This window comes from Tamandua tetradactyla, chromosome 3 (assembly GCF_023851605.1).
Source record: "Tamandua tetradactyla isolate mTamTet1 chromosome 3, mTamTet1.pri, whole genome shotgun sequence".
NCBI classification, from domain to species: Eukaryota; Metazoa; Chordata; class Mammalia; order Pilosa; family Myrmecophagidae; genus Tamandua; species Tamandua tetradactyla.
Window position 1 is genome coordinate 92,725,779 of NC_135329.1, and position 26,511 is coordinate 92,752,289.

A 26,511-nucleotide genomic window follows, 5' to 3' on the forward strand; every position below is an offset into this window, starting at 1 on the left:
ATTGTAAGGGAACAGACAGAAGTGAAGGCGGTTCACTAGTGGGTTTATAAGTAATATTACCATATTGAAGATGAACACAATTGAAAGGGGTTGTGTAGACTCATGTGTCCCCCCAATTAATACTGCAAATACAAATAAGTTCCTGAACGAACTACTGCGAAGGTATGAATCTTGTACAAAGAGTGTATAATTTCAGGGCATAGAGAGAAAACTGCTATTGCATGCTATGGGCTAGGTTTAACAGGAAAACACCAACAGTACCACAGCAACAGCAGGGGTAAATGATGGGGGGAGGGACAAGAGTTAACAGGAGGTTTGGATTTTCTATTTGGTGACGGTATGTTTATCGGTTACCTTTCTCTTGGGAACAATGAAATTATCTAAAATTGAGTGTTGGGCGGGCCACAGTGGCTCAGCAGGTAGAGTTCTCGCCTGCTGTGCTGGAGACCTGGGTTCGATTCCCGGTGCCTGCCCATGCAAAAGAAAAAAAAAAAGGAAATTGAGAGTGTTGATGGTCTGTGGAATTTGGACGTTGTACATGAGGCCCAGTAGATGGAGGTCGCCGAAAGATGCCTTGACTGAGAAGTAGATTGGCAATGATGTTGTATTCCTGTGATCGAATATTGGGTTACTACAAAAAGGAATGAAGCTGTGAGTCATGCAACATTGTGAATGAACCTGTGAGACATTTGGTGAGGCAAAATAAGCCAGAAACAAAAAAAGCAAATATTGTATGCTCTCATTTAGAAAATACCTATAAGAAAACTGGGGCCTAGATTGTAAGCTCTCATAGCAGTCACATTTAGTCCGGAGCGGTAATTATTATTTCTGGATTTTAAGAGGCTGTTTTATGTGTATATAACCTGGTATTTAAAGAATGAAGCCAATCAGGTCGAAATTAAGTTAATTCAGAATACAAGGGTAAGGAAGACATTGTCTGTATTTTAGAACTTCACCTACTCTTTGAGACCAAAGGAAGAAAAGTTTATTTTATCCAGAACCTAGGTTTCCCACAGCACATAATCTAACTCAACCTATCTGGCTAGATCATTTAAAAAATCCAAACACAGGGAGCCCAGAATAAGAATGGGGGCCTTTGATCAGGGGATTGAGAAAACCTTCTTGACTAAAAGGGGGAAGAGTGAAATGAGACAAAGTATCAATGGCTGAGAGATTCCAAACAGAATCGAGGGGTTATCCTGGAGGTGATTCTTACCCACTGAGTAGGTGTCATCTTGTTATTCAGGATGTGATGGAGAGGCTGGAGGAAGCTGACTGGGGATGTGGAGCTGTGTTCCAGTGGCCATGTTTCTTAATGATGATTGAATAACGATGTGGCTTTCGCGGTGTGACTGTGTGATTGTGAAGGCCTTGTGTCTGATGCTCCTTTTGTCTACCTTGTCAGCAGACGAGTGCAACACATGGAATAAAAATGGATGATGGGGGAACGAATGTTAAAGTAAGTTTGGTTTGAAGTGCTGGTGATCGGTGAGGGCAAGGGTAAGGAGTATGGGATGTATAATCTTTTTTTTCTGTTTTCGTTTTATTTCTTTTTCTGTTGTCTTTTTGTTTCTCTTTCTGAATTGATGCAAGTGTTCTGAGAAATGATGAATATGCAACTTAGCAATGATGTGAATTACTGATTATATATGTAGAACGGAATGACCGCATGTTAATGTTCGTTTGTTGTTAATTTTTTTTAATTAATAAATTAATTAATTTTTAAAAAAAGAATGGGGGCCTTTAATCCTGTACAGCTTAATGTAATGCTTAGATACATCCCAGAGTATATCAAGTAGATAATCAAAAAGTATTGGCAAAGTCCCTTGAGAAATGGGAGAAAAATTATGGAACTATTAAACTTTGCCATCAAGGAATCCCCTGATACTGTGCCAAACACTAGGGACACCCAAATCAATAGGCCAAGTCCTTGATCTTGAGGCTTACTCTTGTGAAGCTTACATAGGTAGCAGAGAAGCTTAGCCCACCTATAGGTATGTCTAAGAGTTGTTTCTGGAGGACTGTTTTTGTTGCACAGATGTGGCCTCACTCTCTCTAAACCCAGGTATGCAAGTAAAATTATTGCCCTCCCCTCTACATGGGACATAACATCCAGGGGTGAAAGTCTCTCTGGCAGCGTGGGAGATGACTCTCAGGGATGAGTCAGGCCCTGGCACCACAGGATCAACAATGCCATCCTGACCAAAAGAGGGAAAAGAAGTGTAAGAGAGTGTATTAGTGGTTGAGAGAGTTCAAATAGAGTCGAGAGCTACTCTGGAGGTTGTTCTTATGCAAACTTCAGTTAGACATTGTTACCTATCATAACTTGCCAAACTCCAACCAAAACCATTCCAGCCAATTCTAAAGAACACCTAGGGCAATATATAAGATTCTACAAATGTTCCGTGTGCTGGGGTAACTTTCCAAAAAACTACAACCTCCAGATGGGTCCCTGGACCAGATAAATCCTGAAACCTAGAGGGGACAGCCCTTCCAGAACATCAGATAGCTCCATCTCCCTACCCGTTATTACTGACAGTCCTTCCAACATGAAAAAGTCAGAATGGGCATAGCCCAAATACCCCTAAAGAGTGGGAGAAAGATCAATGATGATGGTGCAGTTACACAGAGAGCATAGGGTTTAATAAATGAGTATGATTATGAATCATTATATTGATATTTCTTTTAGTCTCCAGTGTCTTAGAACAGCTAGAAGTAAAAACCTAAAATTGTGAAACTATAACACATACCAAACTCTGAAATCTGTTCTACAACTACTTGTTACAATGTGCTTTGAAATTTATAGCTTTTTTTATATACGTTATTTTTCACAAAAAAGAAAAATAAAAATGATTAAAAAATATTTATTCCATCTAGCCTCCAATCTTCTACAGCAGCTAGAAGGAAAAAAATCTGTGATGATAGAATGGTAGCCCATGACAAATTCTGGCAAAAAAAGCACAGAAAAAGATGCCACCATTAGCCATTAGGAAAATGCTAATTAAAACCACCTAGAGATACCACCACACACCTATTAAAATGACTAAAATTCAAAAGACAGCATTCTAAGTCTTGACAAGGATGTGGAGAAACTGGAATGCTCATATACTGCTGGTGGAAATATAATAAAACCATTCAAGTACTTGGCTAAACAGTGTTGCAGTTTCTTAAAAAGTTAAACATCAGAACCCTATGAGCCAGCTGCGCCTATCCTATGACTAAGACATTCCATCCCTCAGCATTTACCCAAGAGAAAAGAAAGCAGGAGCCCATTCAACGACCTCTGCACATGTGTTCACTGCAGCTTTATTTGTGAAAACCAAACTCTGGAAACAATCCAATAGGTAAACCAACGGTTGTACATCCATACACTGAAATAGCACTTAGCGAGAGAAAGGAAGGGAGAATCGGTACACACAACAACATGAATGGATCTCATACAATTAAACTTACAAAAAAAAGAGAGCACACCTGCATAATTCCATTATATACCCTCTAGAAAATGCCAACTAATCTGCAGATCAGCAGTTGCCTTGGGAAGGGAGTGTGGGGAAGGAGGAGCTGTAAAGGGGCAGGCGGAAACTTCTGGCTGAGATGGATACGTTCGCTATCTTGATTGTGGTGGAGGCTTGCACACATATGTCAGAACTTATCATATCAGATATTTGAAAATACTATACTGAGATGTTTTATCCAACTATCAGATCAAAAAGCTTGACAACACTGTGTTGGGGTGATGTGGGGAAAGAAGCACTCTCATAAGTTGCTAGCAGGAGGATAAAATTTCTACGGGAAATGATTGGGCAATATCTATTTAGGATACAAAAATGCCTATCTTTATACCCAGAAATTCTATTCTCTGGGATTTATCTACAAATACATGTGAAATGACATATTATGTGGTTATGTAAAATGACCTCACTTACGTGAAATGACATATGATAAGGTTATTCAACGCAACATAAAGCTAATAGCAGCGAAAGACTGGTCCAGCCATGGGGATCAGAAGTACAAACCATAGTATAACCTACAGTGGTATACCTGGCAGATACAAAGAATAAGGAAGCTCTTTATGTCTTCCACTGAAACACAGAATGGCAAGTGAAGATAGCAAGGCACAGCACAGGCATAAAATATGCTTCCATTTGTTTATTTTAAAAAAGGGAAAAAAGAATGATATACTCATTCCCACGCTACTTATATAAAACTTATTTCTGGAAGAATACACACAAAAAAACCAATTATCCTTGATTGACTTTTGGCAAGAATCACCTGAGTGGCTGGAGGCAACCATGCCAAAAGAGTTTACAATGGGCCCCTTATGCCTTTGACGTTAATAACTCTGTGACTGTGCCACTAGTAAATATATTAAATAAAGCTGATTCAGAATTAAAGAGAGTAATAGCATCCCACTGTGTACAAATCAGTCGTTATCTCTAAGGGTAAGATTTGGGGGGGACATGATATATTTCTGAATGTTTAACTTTTAAAACCTGTATTATGTTTGTATCAGAAAGAAAGCGGCTTCACGGACTGCCCTCCCCTGGGGCAATTATACTTTTTAACCACTTGCCGAGAAATATGAAAAGAGCCTTAACCACGCCCTAGCTTTTGATCTGGGAATTGTACCTCTGAAATGTAACCAAAGAAGGCAACCAGTTACAATCAAAGATTTACATCTATGGGAAACACACACCAGAGTATTATGGTAAGTGAAGAAAATGGATTACCAAAAAGGAAAAAAAAAACACCTGTGATGTAATCCCGCGAGGGTTGAAAACATTAACAAGGATGAAAAAGGAAAGGAAAGGTCTAGCAGGGCTTCCATCAAAATGCTAACGGTACTTCCCCATGAGAATGCGGAGAGATGGGCCGGGGCTATGGGTAGGTTTTACTTTCTTTTTTTGTTTTAAATCCTTTTTTTTAATGATTTTTTAAAATGATCTGTTTTTTGTTAAAAAAAAAAAAAAGAAACTTTCTATACCACTAATCTTAGAGAACTTAAATACAAAAGTGTTTTCAGCCTTACGATAATAGAGAAAAATAACAACCACTATGTCCACAACAGACAACCTGACAAACACATTTCGACACAGCCTTCAGCTGATGTTCGCCAAAAAATATTAAGTAGAAAAAAAAAATCACAGAATGCAAACCTGTAAACTATGCCGTCTTAAATCTGTAGGGCGGAAGTGGGGAGATAAATTCGCACAGAAAAAAAAAAGAAGACAAATTAAATAGACCAAAAGACAAAACAAAACAAAGCAAAAAAAAAAAAAAAGTAAAAAGCTCAAGGCACAGGAGAACACGTCACCTTTTAATATTTGGATCATCACCACCCCTAAGTTTAGGTGACAATGGGGAGAGGACAAATTTAATCAAGGGAGCCTTGTAGGTTTTTTCCCAGCTGTCCTACCAGGCATCCTGCAGGAACTTCCAATTTGGGAAGCAAGATTAAGGTCTTTCGTGGGCTCTGATGCCTTTCTCTGTCCACCCGGGCTCACCCTTGGCTGAGACGCCCAGCTGGCCCATCCTCCTTTCTCGGAATGGCCACCCAGGGTCCCAGAGACCAGCTGAGCCTCGCGGGAAGAACCCAAGTGGGCGCCAGGATTTAAAGGTGACCAAGTGGAATCAAAGCCAGGAAGAAAATGGAAGACCTATAAATCTTGGAATTTACAGGGCAAGGCACAGAGCCTGGGAACGGTTCATGAAAATCTGCAGCTACAACAGGTTGGTTCGAGGTTGGGACCATCCCGAACTCCCTGTGCTATAGACCACTGGTGATTCTGTCTTCAGTCGAGCCAGGATCTCCTCCTCCACACCCCAGTCCACTGCAGGGGCTGCTCCCCGCTGCTGCCCGCGCCTGCACACGCACGCTGTGCAAACAGCTGAGGCTCAGCTACTGAACCACCTTCACCACACATGCAGGGCACGCTCTCACCCGCACACACGAAGGCCTTGCCCCTCGTCTCATCTCTCTATCACTGGCATCACCACCTTCACCCAGAGGAGAATGAATGAGTGAGAAACTTCGAGATGTGGCTGTCCCCAACCCGGCACACGGGGGCAGGTGTGGGTGGGAAACGAAGCACACCCTCCTGACACAGACACACACACACACACACACACAGCAGGCCCATCCAGGAACCCCTGGCACAGAGCCCCCACACTTCTCCCAGGGCTCTGCCATCTGAGCAAATAACCAGAGGTGGCTACAGGGGAAGGAGGAAGATGCCCAGGACTCCAGAGTTTCTCTGCCCTGCAGCCAGCCGTCTGCACAGATACGTGACTTCTCAATCGTGTTCAGCCTCAGAACGGGACCAGGTGCAGCGGGCAGCACCCGCCAGCCTAGGGCAGCGTCTGGTAGCCGGCAGGCGCCATTCACAATTCATCGGTCTGAGAATAGAGAGAATCAAAAACTGAGAAACTCTCCCTGCTAATTACGTAATCCCTCTCCTGGCCGCAGACAAGGTCACGGGGGTGGACAGGTTCTGCTCTCTGTCAAGACATCTTTCTCCAGAAACTGGCATTATGGCCCCGCAGGATGGGGGACAAGGGTTGAGACTCACAGAGGTATTAAATAAGAATTAAGGGCTGTGGCTACCTGCAGCTTTAATGAGTCACTGGCACAGGGGAGCTGCCAAACATATGGGGTCCACTTGGGCTGCCGTGTTAAAACAAGCAGGTTTTACTGAGTTCATCAAAATTAAACTTTTACTGAGTTCCTCAAAATGCCAGATCCTCAACACATTAACTCACTACACCTCTAGAAGACAGGTGTCACTGGGTGCCCATTTTGCAGATGAGAAAACAGAAGCCCAGAACCAGGATCTGTCTGGGGGGATGCCTGCCCTGACCCCCTGCTCCACTCACCTTGTAAAGTAGGGGCCAATACACCCAGGCCCTTTCCACTGACCATTGCCACAGCAGAGCACCGTGCTCCCATCTGGCCAGGCACCAAGCTGATGCTGATGTGTGTTGAGTGGACCAAACAGCAGAGCCAGGGCTTGCTGAAAAAGGGGGTAGGGACTTTAGTCCAGAAAAGAGCCAGCCCAGAGAAAAGGCTCACTGTCCTCCAAGAGCTGGAGTCATGGAGAGACACCATGTGGATGAGCCTCCTCTTGGGGTGGGAGATGTAGGAAACAGACTGGGACTGGAGGAGAGGCAGACAGTCCCCAGTGGGAGGAAGCAGAGGGCACTGCAGAGCCAGGCCTGCCGTGAATGGGACACCAACCCCCGGACGGGAGGAGACCTGCCACAGGGACAGCTGCAGCACTGGGACCCAAGACAACTCCAAGAAAACCACAAGTCCTCAGACACATATGAAAACTGCCAATAATGCCACCTCCCACGCAGGGCTGCTATCGCGGCCCAGCAGGGTACTCCACTGGTAGGACAGGGGTGGTCAGGCAGTACGCCGTGCCTAAGGCTCCTCCCATCTCCAGACCATTCAGTGGCCTCTCCAGGCCTGAGTGCTTCCTGGGGAATATCAAGAGCCAATGGTGCCAAAAGGGCATTACTGAGGCATCTGAGAACAATGCAGTATAGACTGTGAGCTTTACATCAGTGTTAAAGTTCATAAACTCAGTAACGTGTGCTTAAGGTGGTGACACAAGTGCACATCCATGTTCTTAGGAAAAGTGCACGGAAATACTACGTGTCCAGGCCGCACGATGTAAACAACCTGCTCTCAAATTTAAAAAAACAACATATAAGTAAAGAAAAAGATAAGTAGATGGGTGGATAGTTAGATCAGATAGATGGAAGGATGCATAGTTAAATGGGATGAATGGAAGGATGGATGGATGGACAGATGAATGGATGGAAGGACAGAGACAGACAGATAAATGGGCAGAATGACATAGCAAGTATTAAAAGTTGATGGATCTGGGTATCTGAGGGAAATAGGCTGGAATTCTCTGTATGGGCTCTACGTTATTTTTGTAGCTGTCCTCTAAGTCTGGAATTATTTCAAAATAAAATGTTTATTTAAAAAAAAAAAAAAGATCCTGACTCTGTCCTTATTCAAATAAATCAGTGAAAGGGCTACCAAAGAGTCTGAAAACCTCAAATGTGACTCTCTATAATCACTTCAAACAGAGATCTTGTGACCCCAGGCACTGAAAGTTAGAGTTTAAACAGTGCTAGAAATTATCTGTTCCAATATTCCAACCTCCTCATTTTACAGACAAGGAATCAACTAGGAGAGGAACAGAGAGGGACGATGGTTGCTCCAAGACCTCAAATTAGCTTATAGGCTAAGCTAGGCTAAAACCCTGGTTTCCTCGCTGCATTTCCAATGCATAGCCACCAAAACACCCTGCCTAAAAACTCACAAAATGGGATTACAAATCATGTACTACAGAGATAATGTGGAGGCCCAAATGAACTCTAAAACATAATTAGAGTACATAAAATACAGCACTACTCTATAAATAAGTTAATCTTATAATTAACCATTGCTCTCGCTCTCCCAAACCAAGGAGGCCAATCTGTAGATTGCTTGATTGGCTCACATTTCTTAAAAGAGATGTCAAAGAAAACAACAAATTCTACTTTCTCTCCTTGAAAAATTTTCCAGGATTGATTTATCAATAAGCATTTACTAAGTCCAAATAGAGACTAGGAAGGCAGTATTGATGAGTGCTATACACAAGGGAGCAGGCAAGGGCAAGTGAGAGCCTAGAGCTGCAGCAGGAAGGACTGCATGGAGGAGGTGACTCTGAGTTATGGGGCTCATGGAGGGGGGAGGAGAGGTACCCCAAGGACGAGCAGCACAGGTCTTTAAAATCCTTGTAGTGGGTAGATGGATGGATGGACAGATGAGTGGATGAGTGGATAAATAAGTGGGTGGGTAGATGGATGGGTGGATGGATGGATGGATGGATGGATGGATGGATGGATGGATGGATGGATGGATGGATGGATGGATGGATGAGTGAACAGATAACTGGGTGGGTGGGTGGGTGGACTGATGGGTGGATGGCTACATGGATAGGTAGATGGGCAGATGGATGGGTGGATGGAGGAAGCAGCAAAAGGAGAGGAGGAAGAGAAGGAGGGCGGGAGATGGAAGATGGCTGGATGGATGATACAGGATGGACAGATTTTGCAAGCATCTAATTCCCTGTGTTAAACCTTCCTGCTTACTATACCTATAGGGTTTTATTTCTTGCCTGAACTCTGTGCTAAATGCTTTACCATATGATTTTATTTAGTACAATGAGACCTGGTATTCATCTCTTTTTGCAAGTGAGGTAACAGACAGTTGGGATCACACCACTCACAAGAGGCAGAGTAGCATCCGAAGTCCAGAGTTCCAATAGCCCACCTTTCTAAGAGCACACCTCTCTTGGAAGGGGTGCTTCTCCCGGCTTTCCCACCACTGGCTGGTATACGTGTCAGTCACAATCACTTCTTATGCTACCCACCACCCCATCTGTCCCTACTCTCACGCTTACCCAGGGGATGGGGCCTCCTCAGTGCAATCATAGGTGACAGGAGGGAGGGGTAATAAAGCAGCGTCAAGCATCACATAAAGCCAGAAAGGGGGCATAGGATTAGGAGGTCCAACTCCTTCACTTTAAATGCAAGTTCCTGTGATGAAGAGAACGGAGGGGAGAGAGCCAAAGCGAGGCTCCAGCCTGCTTCTTCCCACGCCAGTAATGCTCCCACCTCCCATGCCCACCGCAGCCTCATGTTCCTGGCAAACATTCCCTTCTTGCCTTTCGAGGTCACGCTGGCCAGTTCATGACTTTCCTCCAGCAGCCTCCCTCCTAGCCATAGAAGATGACGGTGCAAGATGCACATCCAAGAAACCTGCTGGGGTTTCAGAGGCCGCCAGCTCGGTAGTCAAGTTAGCAAGGTGTGCTCAGGCTGGTGAGTTTATTAAGTGCTGGGCACATAACAGATGTTCCAGTAAATACCAGCTGATTGACTGATGGATTGCACAAGGAATTCTTCTTGATGGCACCTGCCACGCCATTTCAAATTCAAGGCACAGAAAAGGAGGTTTAAGAGTTCCAACCTGGTGTGAGAATGAGATGTGAAAGAAGCCCTGCTGACTGCTCTGACAGCCCCCTGATTGCGTTCCTAGGATATCCCCCTCAGTCCCCACAGGAGAGGCCTTGCTGGGACCTTCCTCCCGCTTGTTTGCAGGTCCCAGGTCTCTCCAGCACTGCTTTTCAATGGCAGCACTGCTGACATTGGGGGCCGCACACTAATTTGCTGTGAGGGGCTGTCCGGTGGCTTTGTGGGATATTGAGCAGCACCCGTGGGCTCTACATACTGGATGCCAGTAACAATCCTCTGGTTGTGACAACCCAAAAGGTCTCCAGACATCACCAAATGCCCCCTGGGCCAAATCGCCCTGAGGCAAACCACTGCTGAAGCCCCAGGTCTTTCCAGCTGCTCCAAGGACAGAAAGTCATGGTTGGGGTGTCAGCAAGCCTGCCGAGGTGAATGCAAATATTAGTCAGTGTCTCTAAGACTTGGTTTCCCCATCTGGAAGTGAGACCAAGTTTTCTAAGTGAGTTGCATGCTTCTGGACATGGATATTGACGTCTACCTAACCGTCTGCAAAACCTTAAGCGGGTGCTTCCAATCCCTCCCCAAAAGCTGGAGCGATACTCCAGAACATCCATTAAGGCCTAGTAAGGGCCTCAAAAACAGCTGTCCAAATAGTCTGACCAAATTATTCCATGTTTAGAGCTCTATTCCAAGGTAATGATCAGAATTTCAGGTACACATATCTTCACAAATATCTTTAGCTGAGCATCACCTGCAGGGTGAGGTCCTGAACTGTCTACCCCAGTGTGGACGTACTCCAGACCTTGGTCCACATTTTTGTGGGTGTGGATCCATTACAAATAAGATCTCTTCAAGATGTGACTGCAGTTAAAGTGTGGTCCCACTGACTCAAGCTACTGGAACCCTTTGTTAGCACAGTGAAAGTCGGACGGGAGAGAAGCCACCGGGAGGAGCCAGATGCCGGGTGGAACTCAGAGGAGAGAGGAGAAGAGGCCGCCATTTGCACCGTCACGTGATGGAGAAGCCAGGGACTAAGCATAGCCGGCAGCCCCGCACCCCACAGTCTTCTGGGAGGAAGCATTTCCTAGCAGACGCCTCAATTTTGGACTTGTCCCATTCTCAAAATCATAAGCCAAAAGAATTCCTGTTGTTTAAGCCAACCCATTGTATGGTAGTTGTCTTAACAGCCAGGGAACGAAAACATGCAGTAACAAAAAGCAGAAACAATCTAAATGCTTAACTATGTAAGGACAGAATGGAATATGATAGAGGCAGTCAAAGGAATGTAATACATAGTCAGTAAAAATCACAATGAAAAAGTGTTGATTCATAACATGGGAAAATATCCATGACAGAATGTTAAGTGAATCAAGAATTATAAACAAGTATATAGTGTTAATTTCAGTTTTGCAGGAAAAAAAAACTGCATATCTAAAAATAAATAGACAAAATAACTGTACCAAAATGTCTCTCTTTATTATGTTTTCCCATATTTTTCAAGTTTTCTGTGAAAAAAAGCATGTATTAGTTAAAACTAAAATCATGGGAGGGGAGATTTTTTAAATATATTTCCATCAAGAGGAAAGGCTTTACACGGAGATATTTGTACACTGATGTTTACAGTGGCCTTAGTCACAATAGCCAAGTGTCCATCGACAGACAAATAGATAAACAAAATGTGGTCTATCCGTACACGGGAATATTAATCAGCCATAAAAACGAATGAAGTTCTGATACATGTCACAACACAGATGAACCCTGAAGACATCATGTTGAGTGAAATAAGTCAGACACAAAATGACAAATATTGTATGATCTCACTGATAGGAAATATCTATGATATTTAAGTTCATAGAGAGAGAAAGTAGAGTACGAGCTACCATGGGCCAGGGAGGGAGGGGGAATGGGGAGTTAATGCTTACATGGTGCAGGGTTTCTATTTGGGGTGATAGAAAGATTTTGGTAACGGATAGCGGGGTTAGTAACACAACATTGTGAGTGTAAGTAATGCCAGTGAACTGTATACTTGAAAGTGGTCACAATGGGAACTTTCACGTTGTATATATGTTACCACAATTTAAAGACAGACAGAAAAAAGCAGGCTTTGTTTGAATCATCAAGTGCAGAGCCCCAAGTCAAGCAAAGAGAAGGCTTGCTCAAACCTCAAGGGAAACCAAAGAAACAAAATCAGAAGGAAGAGGGATGGCGGGACCTGGACCACTGGGGAAACCCAAGCAAGGGCGAGATGGGCTGGGCACTGGATGTGAGGACGGGTGGCAGGTGGGCAGCAGGTGGGCAGCCTCCGGGCCGGCAGCCCCAGGGCACAGCCAGTGCTGCCTGGCAAGGCCAACTCCGTGAGGCAGGCTAGCCGATGCATATGGCGGGCACTGGTCTGGGACTTGGCTTCTCACTGCTATCCTCGGCATTCTTTGGCTTGCAGCAGCAGCACTCCAATCTCTGCCTCCATCTTCACGTGCTTTCTTCCCTGTGTCTGTCTGTCTCTCCTCTCCCCTTCTTATAAGCACACCAGCCATATTGGTTTGAGGACTCACACTTCTCCAGTGTTGTATGAGTTTGTAAGCTGCTGGAATGCGATATTCCAGAAATGGAACAGCTTTCAATAAAGGAATTTAATAAGTTACAAGTTGACAGTTTTAAGGAAGTTAAAATGTCCAAATCAAGGCACCAACAAGAGGTTATCTTCCCTCAAGAAAGGCAGATGGGTCAGGAACACCTCTGTCAGCTGGGTAGTCCCGTAGCTGGCACCTGCCAGTCCCTTGCTCCTGGGCTCCATTGCTTTCAGCCTCTGTTCTTGCGGGGGTTCCTCACTTTGCTTCTCCGGGGCTGGCTTTCATCTCTTGGCTTCCCTTGGATCTCTTCAGGTTCTGGCTTGCTTAACATCTCATGATGATGATGCCTGCTAAGTTCCAAACATCTCCAGACATCTGTGTCTCTGTTCTCTGAAGCAACTGTTCTCCAAGAGCCTACATATGCCCTCTCTCTATTGGCTCTGAAGATTCTGTTGTTTCTTACTCTCTCCAAAATATTTCCTCTTTTAAAGAATTCCAGTAAGCTAATCAAGATTCACCTGGAATGGGTGGAGTCACATCACCATCTAATCAAAAGGTTACACCCACAAGTGGGAGGATAACATTCCATGGATATAATCTAATCAAAAGTTTCTGTCCTACAATATTGAATTAAGATTAAAAGAAACGACTGCCCCCACAAGATTGAATCAGGATTAAAACATGGTTTTTCTGGGGTTCATAACATTTTCAGACTGGCACAATTGCCAACTCCAAGTGCCCACAATCTGAACTAAGTACAGAAAGGGGGGCGGGGGTCCATGCATTATGGCCTCAGAAGTATCACTTCTTTTATTTTTTCAGGTTCTGTTGAAGTCCTCACCCACATGCACTTCAAATATTAAAATAATGCTAATACTTGATGACCTGACAGCTGCACTTCAGGAGGCCGCACAAGTGTGCCCCCTTCTTAACAAAGGTAGGCAGAAGTAGTACATGTTAGAAGAGCAGGATGTGTCTAACCTACTCTCATATGTTTAGAGAATGGATGGATGGATGGACAGATGGATGGATGGATGGTGAGGACGGACACACAGACAGACAGATATGGCAAATGGAGCAAAATGCTAAAAGTTGTCACTTTTAGTTATCCGGGTGAGGGCGTACGTTGGAGTACTATGTACCGTTTTTTTGTAATATATCTGCAACCTTCCTGTAAGTTTGGAGTTAGCTTAAAATGAAATGTTAAAAAATAATAGTAATAAATCTAAAAGTCTGCCAGGCGGGACAAGGCTGGCCCTATGCTATCAGATCCAGAGGCACGAGGTCTGCTGGACCGCCACAGCCACAATGCTCAGAGGCTCCTTTAAGGCCTAAGTCACAAATCCGACTCTAGGGTGAGAAACTGAGGCTCGCAGAAAGGGGGACCAAGTTCCAAAGCCGCGCTACTGCTGATGTCCAGCGGCCCCGTTCGGCAAACGAGGACTCTTCTCAGCGCCGTCTCCTGCCTTCTCCCTGGCGAGGCCTCATGTCACAGTGGGAGACGAGACTTTCCGAAGCGGAGGCCAAGTGCAGGGAGGGCGGCGGCTGGGGCTCCGGGTGGGGCGAGGGGCGGGAGCCCAGGCCCACCCACCTTCCCCCCACTGTTTCCCCGCTCTGAGCCAGCCTCAGCCACACCTGCCCCACAACACGGAGGAGGGCAGATGCCACTCAAGTGGAAACCAACCCGCCAAGGGACAGGATAAGGAGATTTAGAGGCTCCTCTCCACCCCATCCCAGAGGGAAGGGCAGAGGAGGAGACAGAGAGAGGGAGAGACCGAAAGAAGGAAAAAGACAGACAGATAACCAGTCCTTCCTGAATTACCAAGAAAGTTTATGGTTGCCGAGACCCTGCGGTATCACACACACACCTGTCAATACACACACTACCTGGGCAATGACATTTTTTCAAAGGCGCAGGAGCCCCAACTTGGCACGGCATGAGACCTGTTAGGAACCCACCCACCACAGGGTGGCCTTGCTGCCAGATGGCACTCCTGCTGTGGGGTGCCCGGGATGGCGCCCGTGATGACTAATGACAAGCAAGGCAGGTCCCCCGCCTGGGGCTGAAGGCTTCCAGGCCAGCCCCGGGGTAATGACTACATCTCACATCTGGATAAAGCATAACGTCCAAAACCCTCTACCATTTACAGCCCAAGGGATCCTCACAAAATCCAGTGAAGTGTGGCAGAGAGGGAAACTGAGGCCACACACCAAGATTAGGACATGGGAACTAGAGGCTGGAAGCCAGAAGCCATGACTTGCAGACTGCAGGGGCTCAAACACAATCTGCTTGTGCAATAACACATTCACTCCGGGTGGGGGGGGGGGGGGGCTTAAACTTTGTCTCTTGCTTTGGAGCCTTTTAAGGGAAAGACAAGGATGGGAACTAATATTTAGCACACCCTAATTCCATACCAGGTACCACATCAGGCCTTTGTCATAAGCTCTCTCTTCTATGTTTCCCACAACCATTCCAAGAAGGAACTCTCTGCTTTACAGTTGAGGAAACAGGCTCAGAAAGGTTAAGTAACCTGCCCAAGGCCACACAGCTAGTAACAGCAGAGCTGGAATTCACCCAGGTCTTGCCTGAAGCCAGAGCTCTCAGGCCCTATGGCCTGCTGCCTCTCCTCCTCGAGCATTCCCAAGAAGGGAAGAGCAGCGCTAACTGTGTCCACACCCCATGCGACCTCACTGCCACACAGCAGTCTGGGGGACGGGAAGCTCAGCCCTGGACAAAGCCATCCAACTCACAGGAGCAGATGAATGCATAAACCGTGTTGCATACGTACAGTGGAGTATTAGTTGGCTATGAAAAGGAGTGAAGTTCTGGTGCATGTGACAACGTGGTTAAACCTTGAAGACAACACATTGAGTGAAATAAGCCAGACACAAAAGGACAAATACTGAATGATGTCAGTCACATGAAAGAAGCAGAATAGGCAATTTCATAGTGTCAGAAATTGGAATACAAGTTACCAGGAGCTGGAGTAGGGGTGGGGAAATGGGGCGCTAATGCTTAATTGGTAGAGTTTCTGATTAGGGTGATAGGGAAGTTTGGGCAGTAGAAGGTGGTGACAGAGGCACAACTGTGGGAATGTAGTTAACACCACTGGATTGCATATTTGAAAAGGCATAAAAAGGGAAATTTTAGGTTGTATATCAATTACCACACACACAAAAAATAAACTGGACAACACAAAGGTGAAACCTAATGTAAATAATGGGCTAAAGTTAATCACATAATTAAATAATACTGTTTCATTAACTGTAACAAAAGCACCACACCAATGCAAAATGTTAATAATGGGAAAAACTGTGTGTGTGAGGGGGATTTCTGGAAACTGGGTACTTTCTGCATGATTTTTCTGCAGAATCCAAGCTGGCCATTCATGCCCCCACCCACCCACCCACCCAGCAGACTCCAGCTCTGCAGCCTGGTGCTACACAGCATGGGGGGAGAGGAGGATGCAGCAGCCCAGTCGGACCCTGAATGGTCCGTCTTCTGGTCACTCAGCCATAAAGCAGTGAGACAGCCATCAGGCGGCACAGGAAGTTTCTTACCCGGTGACCCTATGGCACAATTGCCACATCCACTACAGTGCCCGCCGATAAGCCTTCGAGGGCCAGGTGACGCCAGAGCCACCTGTAGCCTCAGCCACTGTCCCGTGATGGAGGGGCCCTCCCCACCTAGAGTCCACTGCTCCACGCTGTGTGGGAGCAGCAGCATCCGGGTTCCCAGCAGCAGGTGCGGCCGCCACCTCCAGGCCAGCAGGAGCCGACCACTTTCCTGGGGTCCCCCAAGCCTCACAAATAAGAGAAGCATGCCTGTGTTAATGCAAGATCAAGAACCAATCAAGGAGTTCACAGTAATCAATTACTTGTTCATCCCCATCGCTCCTGCCGCCCCCGCCCCCAGAAGTCTTGTAAATGCAGATTCCAGGGCCCCACCCTGGAGGAATTCTCATTCAGGAGACTGGTTTGTTGTCTGACAGTTAGAACAGATCTTTTGGAAGTTTGGTTCCATTGGAGGGCCAGCCTTGTGGGTGTCTTTACGGTTCCTTAAGAAGGGTAAGAAGAAGACGTATTGGTCGGTATGTGGGCCCAGAGGGGAGCCGGGTAGCATGGAGCCGACCAGGGTACAGAGGCTTGCATATTTCACAAGCTTCCCACTTGCACCCCCTCCAGGAGTCTGCAGGTGGGTCTGAAGATGCTCTGGAGCCTTGTCCTCCAACTTGCTTCTATGGACTCGTTTCCAGTTCTGACCTTTTCCCCTTATGTTATTTCTCCTTTTTGTGCAAGCCTATCTTAGGAGAAAGAAAAAATCTTTCAATTCATTAAGGAGTCCGATGGTTCTATATCAACATCAACACATACACAAACGCATCCCACGTTCACACTCAACAGCAGGAAGAACCACCTAACCTGCCACATTTTCTAGAGATGAATCCATCTCAACTACATCCAAACCCCACTATCCCCTTCCAACTCTGGATTCGCATTCCTGGAAATCTGAGGCCGAAGAACTGCTGAGTGTGATTTCTTCTGGCCCTACATAAACACAGGGACACACACGCAGTCCCTGGCCGCTGAGCACCAAGCGCATCCCCTCGCCTTGATCTCTGCAGACAGTGGGGACTGCCCTAAATATGCTGTCACTGCCTGGACACACACCATGTATCACAAGAGCAGAGCCCACAGCTGTCCGCAGAAACGTCTGAGTGATGTGCTTTCAACCTGTCATCAGGCCGTGCTGACCTCAATTTTTTGAGAAATGAAGTCAAAATTCTATTGTTATCTTCAGAGATCGAGATATATTTATGTGTCGGTCCTTCCTCTGTTTTTCTTTAGCCTTCAGTAAAACCTGAGAAGGCCACCCCCCACCCCCACGATGTCCCCAAGTCCACCCCACCCCCCACCCCGTGACCACATTCCCCTGAGCACGGCAGCCGCTAGAGAGGGGGCCCAGCAGGGGAAAGGAGGGCATAAAACTCAAGAGACATCCTCACTACACTCTCCCCAGAAGTCGAAGGCAACGGCAAAGCCCCCCACCCCAACTTCCAGCAAGTTCTAAAGACTCCCACCCTCCCACCCCGAGAGGGTAGCACGGTCTAGCTCTGAGGACTTTCCAGCTGGAGGACTGGAGGGGTCCCACTTGCCAACTCCCTCCTTCCAGAGAAAGCACCAAAGTGACTCGCACAGCGTCACCTAGCTATTGAGGGGCAGTTTTTAGTTTCCTTGGCTGCTCAAGCAAATACCATGCAATGGGTCGGCTTAAACCACAGGGATTTATTAACTCATGGTTTTGAGGCTAGGAAAAAGTCCAAATCCAGGTGTCATGAAGGCGATGCTTTCTCCCCAAAGACTGTGGCTGCCATTGATCCTTGGACCTGGGCTCCTCTGTCACATGGAAGTGCGCATGGCGGCCTCTCGTGGCCTCTCCCGTCTTTCAGCTTCTTGCTTCCTGTGGATTTTTCTATTTATTTCTTAATTTCATTTCGTTTATAAGATTAAGACCCATCCTGATAGAGGTGGGCCATGCAGTAACTGAAGTAACCTCATCAAAATGTCCTACTGGCAATGGGGATCAACCCACAGGAATAGATTAAGCTTAAGAACATGTTTTTCTGGGGTACAGATGACTTTAAACCACCACAGTGGCTGCCTCACTCTCCCATGGTAACCCCAAAAGGTTTGGGCCAATTCCTCTCCATAGCGCATCTGCCCATCATTCTCATTATTATTCTCTTTCTTTACTTTTTCCAGGGGAAAAGGACCTTTTATCCAGGGGAAAAAATGATATATGTAAAAACAGTCTTCTTAGTGGTTGGGGGGGGGACAGTTCCTGTGACCCAAATGTCTACACCATTCCAACTTCTGAAGGCCAATACGTAATGACTAGATCTTATGTATCCAAGGGTCTTAATTAGCAGATCATGAAGATGATGGTGGGGGTTGGGGGTGGGCATCAATGCCCCTTTGCCCTTTTCCACCTGCTCCATCATATAGTCACCCTTCAAGACCAGTTCCAACAGGAAGCAGTAGTTTCCAAGCAGAACTAGTTCAGTCCCATGGGACCTGCCATACCTCGATGGTCAGGCTGGAATTATTTAAATGCCTTTCTGTGTCTCCCCCCCCCCCCCCCCCCCTTAAAATGGAACTCAGTAAGTCTCCTATTCCCTGCTTGGTGAACTGCAGATTCCCAAGGAAAAAATCAACAAATCAAGAGCAATTTTCTGGTCATCGAGGTTCACCTTTGCCACAAATACATGCATCTCCCCATCTCAGGCTTAAAAATATGGACTTGTTTTTTTAACTCCCCACATAACGAATGAGCTTAAATATTAGAAGTTGAAAGTATTAAGTAAATCATTTCACCTGCAAAGCTTCTATTTGTGTAACATTAATTCATCACGGCAGCTAAAACAAATTCATCACATTCTGTATATTAGATGCTGATTTATGTCGGAATTGAAAAAAATCACGAGCTCAAAATTATGTTGACATGATGTACATGCTCCACGCAAAAAGATTTTTCTCTTTCCTCCCCGTCTCACCCCCTTTTTTCTAAATCATCCGAACAACTGAATTATGGAGGGAAGAAAAAGATTTGAAGAGCGGAAGGAGGCAGAAGGGCTGGCATCTAGGAAAATGAATAATGCTACAGCTTCACGTGTGTGGCAGGCTCTCTACGCGGGTAACACACTCCACGCTGCAGTTATTAACGTCAAGTATGCCAAAGATACGCAGGGAAATCATTACCATCCATCCCCACTAACCGCCATTAAATTTCCATCAATTCAACTTAGCACGAGGGTGCTTGAGCGGCCCTTACAGTTCCGTGCAAATGTGGCTCAAAAGTCGGGCTGACTTATAGCATTGTCCACCACACAAAGACGCCTTGCTAAGCGGCTGCTGAAAGGGGGCTAACTTGGTCCCAGAACGGATGCTCTTTTAACGTCCTAGGCATCCCAAGATCTTTCTTTTTTTCTGAGCGCTAAAAGGTCTAGACCCCCTACAGGTCAAGAGCACGGAGTTGGGGATGGGGGGGCTACTTGTAGCGACAACCCTTCCTTTCCTGCCTCTGAGTGGGGACTGGCAGACCAAGACCTTCCCGGCTCTAAGACTTTCGCAGATGCCTCAAAGAAAATGTTTCAGACCCACCAAAAGTTTGGTAACGTGCCTCCCCTCCCCCCTCCCACCCCGCCCTTTGCTCTCTCTCTCTCTCTCTCTCTCTCTCTCTCCCCCTCCCTCCCTCCCTCCCTCCCTCCCTCTCTCTCTCTCTCTCTCTCTCTCTCTCTCTCTCCTGGTTCGCTTGAATTTTTCTCACTCTCTCTGCAAACTGTAAACCAAAAACTCGAATTCCCTACTCAGGGAAATGGGGGGAGGAGGGGGCGCCTCTGGGAAGCGGGGAGGGGAGAATTCGGCTCGAGTCCACCCTGAGAGAGCAGCTTCTGGAAAAGGCGCCGTGCCCGGGTTGGTGGCCGCCCCGCGCGCGGACCAGGGCCCTCCCCCGCCCGACCCGCCCCCCCCTCCCCCTCCCCCTCCCCCTCCGCGGCCATAAAGGCGGCGACGTGGGCCCACTTGGCTCTGGCCGCGAGCAGGGTCCGGCCTGCAGCCGCTCGCGGGAGGCGGCCGGTGCGCGGCCCCGACAATGCCGGCTTTGTTCGCGCACCGCAAACCCCGCCGGTGGGCAGGTGGGGGCCGCGGCGCTCCGGGCACGGTCAGCCCGGCCGGGGCACGCGGCCTCCCCGCGCCATCCCTCGGCGGGACGGAAAAGGGGGAGAGGGGGCAGGGGGAGAGAAAGGAAACGGAAAGGACAGAGGAAAGAAAGAAAAAGATACAGAGGGAAGGAGAGGAAAACAGAGGGAAGACAAGCGGCAGAAACAAGGGAGGGGAGAGAAAGGAAAGAAAAGAAAGAGAAGAGGGAGGAAACCTAGAAAAGAGAAAAGGAGAGAGGGAGAAAGAAGAGGAGAGAAAATAGTGTAAAAGGAGAAAGGATGAGGCAGAGAGAGGAGAGGGAAAATAAAGAAGAGGGAGAGAGAGAAAGGAAAGAAAGGAAAAAGGAGAGAGGGAGGGGGTGAGACAGGAAAGAGAAGGGGGAAAGAAACGAAGGAAGAGAGAAAGATGAGAGGTGACAGACAGGCAGACATATGAACAAAGGAACTAGACTCCAGGCTGTCCAGGAAGCCTCTCTCTGGAAAGAGCAAGAGTTCACCCTATTTCATGGAGAAACGTCTCCAAACCCAGCCGAGTCAGCAAAGCGTAATCACCAGGTCTTTGCTTAATTACAGGTTTGAGAGCTGGGTCTGGAGGAAGGGAGACACTTAACCGTGTGTCCAGGGAAGGCCCAGATGCTCATGTGATTTCTAAGGTTGGGGAACTCAAATATCCCCCCACGCCAGCCCACTGAACCCTGGAGGACAGGGGTCGGCAGAGCTACTCACGCAGGCTTGCCGGCAGCAGCCACCCAGAGCTGCTTTTGACGTTCACTTAGGACAGCAGTCCCGGGCAGCCGGCCACACTGCCCAGGCCCAGCCCGGGGCTGGTCAGTGGTGAGGCCACAGGCCTGGGGAGGCCCGGCCTCGGCCGGTCAGGCCACCAGGCCTTGCAGCAAGCCACCCGGCCTCCTCCCCCAACTCCCTCACAGGAGGCAAGGGGCCCTCGGCCAAAAGGGGGAAATCAATCCCCAGCTAATGAATAAAAAAGTCCCCTTTATTTCACTGCTGTTTTTGGTTCATTAAATTTTCCACAGATTTGCAGAGAAGAAAACATAATCGATAAACCTTGACAAAAGTGAACGTGTGAAAAAGGCCAGAGAATGGAACAACAAGATAAAAGTGATATCCGATCACAGATTTCAGGGACAGAAGACGAGCTGGGGCTGCTGAGGAATCTCAATGGACCCTCACCCCTTTGCAGCTTTCCTCCCCTTTGCTGAAACTCCTCATTCAAGACAATAGTAAATGCACTAAAACTTTTTTCTTATGCTAATGACTGAAACTGGGCACTCTCAGTTAAAACACACTTCCCAGCAACCTGGTTTTCTCCTTAACAACACACATGCACACACACCAAACCACGTGCACTTATTCCACGCCAATTAAAATCTCAGAAATGGTTTAATATATACCCTTTGGCCACATCTTAGCTGAGCTATTTCCCCCTGTACGTGTGTGTTTTTAAGAGACTAAAGTCAAGACCCTCCAACAAAATCATTAAAGAACCTCTTGTGGATGAAAGAATTGTGGAAAATGAGATACGGAACATGTAGAAAACATGCTGTTCTCATAGGTGCACTCTCCCAGGGTTTCAAATATAATTCTGTATGGCACAGGTGTTTTCCATCACCCACAAAATTTAGAAACAATAGTCAATGACTTGTTTTTAAAAAGTCTTTGTACTCCACTTTCTGTGAGAGACAAAACCCTCAACTTACAGAAAGTGATTAATATTAAACCTGGTGTTCTGTGTTTATTTCAAAACTCTGAAGGTGTTGCTTTTTTCTCAAAGAACACTATGAAATGTCACTGTCCGACGATCTACTTCCCCAGCTCTTCTTTTAACTTAACAGGCCTGAAAGAACAATGACAGAGCAGCTTTTTCTTCCCCACGTTCTTTAGAAGTGAGAGCGCCCCGTTCTCTGAAAATGCTGCACACTCGGCTTGTTGGTACAATCACCTAGTCCGCCTCTCTGAATTTTCTGGCATCTGAAAATACTGTTTCTCTTTGGCATTTTTCACGTGTTTCATCTGTGCATGCCCCTGACACTTACTCAAAAGAAAAGGGGAAGAGGGGGGCCTGCCTCCCGGGGGTTCCTTTCCAAAGTGCCAGGACCAAGGGGAACAGCTGCGGCTCTCGTCAGTGAGGTCCCCTCGGGCTTCCAACATGCACCCTGGAGCGGAGGCCCCGTACAAGTAGAACCCCACTAACCTACCCCCCACCTCAAGAAACAGAGCTTGTTTGCCCCATCTTCCTCAAGCACCACTCAGACAAAAGGAAGCCTTCCTGAACACACACTTTAGCTGCCCGACCCCTAAGTACACAAGGACCGAGGACTGGACATGAACTTCAACAGGTCAGGTGGGTGTTAGGGATGACAGGCTTTCAGAGTGCACAGGAAACCTCTCATCTCATTTAAAGAGAATGTGGGGTGAAGTTTTCCTCTTGGGGAGGGAGGGGGGATCGAAAGTGACCCCACAGAAGAAAGATGTTTATTAGGCAAATATTCAAGTTTGTCTGCCTGCCTGCTGAATCCCCGGGTTTGCTAATCCAGCTCCGGGGGCTGCACTGTGTACAGGGCACTTGTGGGAGTACAAAAAGCGTGAAGTATTTGTGTATTTTCGGTCTGCAGTGCAAACAATCCAGCTACAGTACACAATCCCTAAGACCCCCGAAGTCAGGCAATGAGTCACTGACCAGCAGCCCCGCGGCCCCAGCCCTGACCAGGCAACCATAAAAAGGCTTCCTCTCCACACAAAGTGGACCTGAGCGTCCCTAAGAAAGTGGAGTGGCCCTCTACTGTAAGGCCACCAGGCCAGAAGTCCTCTGCTAACTCTACACATGCTTCAGCGTGGGGACAATCAAGAGCCCCTCCAAGGCCATGGCCATCCCGGAGGATGTCCATGTGAGTTTAGCAGTAGCCCGAGGGGTCTTTGTTGAAGGAGTCTGGACCCTCTGCAAATTCCCATCAAATCAATTCCCATGGAGAATAAAAACATCCCTGATATGGCAACCGCCTTCTTCCTTGGTGAGCCCAGCCACCAAGTGCTTTTTTGTTTTGTTTTTTCGTTTTTTGGAGTATTTTTTGCAGGGTGTTATTTGAAAACAGACTTGGGAAAACAGATGCTGGGCCAGGGGAGGACCGGTTCACCTGAGGGCTACCGCCTTGGCAGGTGGGCTCCTTCCCTTAGAGGCGATCTTGCCTGCATTGGTTTAATCACCACCACCACCACTACTAAGTAACATCATGAAATTGGCATATTTCCCATTGCAGAGAGGAAACACAAAACCTACCTAAGTTTTACAAAATATAATTAACTTCAAAACTCATCACACAAGTGACAACTTTCCAGACCGCTGGGCTTGAGTGGAATTTAAATCTGGGGGGGGAGGGGGGCATCTCCACAATTTCCTGTACCCTCAGCCGCCAGAGGGAAAAAGCAGCAAAAGTCTAGGAAAACGAAAGCAAGGAAAATGAAGGAAGAAAGAAAGGCAAGAAGGGAAGAGGCCTTGGAGAAGTGGCTTCTGTGTGGTCTAGATTATGGACTCCAGAATTAGAGTCCCAGGACGGAGCAGAAGATGGGAAAAGCCTACAGAACTTCAAAACTCAAACCAGCCAGACACAGACAGGCACAGGCAGGGTGCCCTCCCCTCCTATGGGGAGGCTGTACAGGTAACCACACAAACGGTCTCCTGCCAACTGCAAAGCAGCTCCCAGGCCCTGGGAAGCGGAGAGAGGGAACTCCCAGCAAAGGTAAGGAAATGACGGGGAGGGGGGCTGGAGATGAGGTGGCTAGAACAAACAGTTGTCATGGGCAGACTTGTGACAAGTCCGCCCATTCCGCAGCTTTCTACTGCTGTATATTTTGGATTTCACAGTTTATTTACTTTACTTTTTGGCACCGCGCCCCCTGAGCATGCCAATACAATATTTGTTTAAACACTATTTTATGCCGCTTGCGAGGGAAACGTTTACTTTCAAATTCTCCAACATCCCCCAGAGCCTCGTCCGCAAACAGCATATGAGCGTTTTACAACTGCTCCCTTTATCTGAAGCTGCCGGGATTAAACCTTCGCACGCCCAGCGAGGGCTGCCGGGCGGGGGGCCCGGGACACAGAAGGCGCGCACCGAGTGGGATGCCCCGGCTGGGGAGCAACGAGGGGCGCGTGTGACACCCCAGGGCCGGGGACCAGACCCTAGGGGATGGTTCACTCTTCCAGATGGGGACCGACGGAGGGCCACACGCACAAAATAAATTATACAAAAGGGACAGGGGAGACCTAGGCGGTCGGCTTGCGGGTCAACAGGGGTAAGGAGCGCGGGCTCCATCCGAGCTTCTCCAGCTGTAACAAGTCGGGTTTCCTAGGAAATGACAGCAATTACTGCCGGGCAGAAAAGGCGCCGAGTTGGGTCGACTTCCAGCTGCCCGCCCTCCGCGCACCCCCGCAGCCCGCCCTCAGGGCGCGCTCACACTCACACACGCAAGCACACGCTGCCTCTCCCCCCCCACACACACACACACACGTTTGCCCCCCTCACCCACCCCGCCCGGCCGGCCCCGGGGAAAACTCTCCCCTCTCTAAACCCTTAATAGGATTGGCGCCCAACTCTCTCCGCGCCTCTCCCCATCCATCACACACAGATCAAGTTGCAATAGTGGATTTTTCAAATTCCTCAGCAAATATACTTGTTGAGAGATTGCTCGTCCCGGGGAGTGTGGGGGGAGAGACAATAAGTGGGGGGCGGGGATGAGAGTGGGGAGGGGGGAACGGTGGACCCGGCGAAGGATTAAGTGCGGATCCCTTCGGGAAGTCAAGCGGATCTTGGGGCGGAGGGCAGGGGAGGAGGAGGAGGAGAGAGAGAGAAAGAGGGAGGAGGAGGAGAGCCCGGCCGGGGGGGAGGGGGCGGCAGGGCCAGGCGAGGGGGAGGAAGAGCGAGCAAGAAAGAAAGGCAGGGCTCCAGGATGGGGAGCGCGGCGAAGTGGAGTGAAAAGTTCCCAAGGGGTCGGCTGCGGCCCCTCCGCACACTACAACGCTCGGGGGAGACGCGCTCCCACTGTCCACTTCAGTGAGCCTCGAAGCATCTCGGACTTGAATCCCACCCCACCACCACCCCCAGCCCCCGCTGGGGCTCAGGCGAAGCGGTGGCCCGGCGGGAGCCGGGCCGGGCTGTGTACTCTGAGAAGGGAGTCTGTCTCCCTTTGGTGGAAATGGGGGGAGGCAAAGTTGCTCCCCGGGCCAAGAGTGACACGCCCCAGTATCCCCCGTTTACGTTCCCCGCCGAAGCGGGGCCGCCCCAACCCCTGGATGCCTGGACCCCCTGAGCCCGGCGCACGAAATCCCGCGCCGCGGCGCCGGTACCCGGCCAAGCGCACCCCCCGAGACGGCACGGCTTCCCGGTCGGGGAGGGCTCGGCCGGGGTCGGGGGCGCTTCGCAAAGAAAAGAAAGGAAAAGGCCAATGCAACTTTACCGAGGGAGACAAAAGTTTGCCTCTAGCACGCAGGTGGCCTCTCGGGCGCCGGGCGGCGGCTGCGGGCCCCCATCCCAAGTTGGCTGGCGCGGCGACTCGCCGCGGGCTACCGTCTGCCGAGGCTGCCGGCCGGGGCGGGGCGCGCAGGGTGAGGGAGGGTATCGGAGGGTTCGGGAGGGCGGGGGCCGGGCAGCCCCTACCGCCGGCGATCCAGCAGCTCCCGCCGGCTTCGGCGCGCGTCGCCGCCCGCCCGCCTTCCTCTGACTCCGCCGGCTCCTCCTCGCCTTTCTCCGCGTCCCCCGCCGCCGCCGCCGCCGCCTTCTGCTCCTCCTCGAAGTCTCATTGATTGGAGTTTGAAAAAAAGTCCGCGGAGCCCTGCCGCCTCGGCTGGCTCGCCCGGGCGCTTCTGCAATCCATCAGCGCGGCCGGACGGCGCAGCGCCCCCGCGCGCACGGCTCGAGCACACCCGGGCGCCACACACCGCGCGCGCCCCCGCCCGCCCGCGCGCCCCCGGCTCCCGCACCCCGGCCCCTGGGGACCCGACGGGACCCGGACGGGAGGAGGAGCCGGCGGAGACTCTCTCCTCGTTCCCCAGCTCTGAGCAAAGGAAGAACGCCTACGTTGAAAGTTCGTGCAGAGACGCAATACATTTTTTTTAAGGCGCCGGGGTGAGGGTGGGAGGGGGTGACTTGGGAGAGGGGTCGCTAACTCAAGTCAGATGA

The 26,511-nt window shown here is 48.7% G+C and overlaps 1 protein-coding gene across 1 annotated transcript in view; it reads right to left on the bottom strand.

Annotated features, from left to right (window-relative positions):
- GLI2 (GLI family zinc finger 2) overlaps nt 1-25,875 on the bottom strand; it is a 267,100-nt gene extending 241,225 nt beyond the window's left edge. Inside the window, exon 1 of the mRNA XM_077153526.1 lies at nt 25,790-25,875. The gene's annotated coding sequence lies outside the window, so the exon portion shown is untranslated. The remainder of the gene's footprint in view (nt 1-25,789) is intronic.
- Nucleotides 25,876-26,511: the final 636 nt, after the last annotated feature.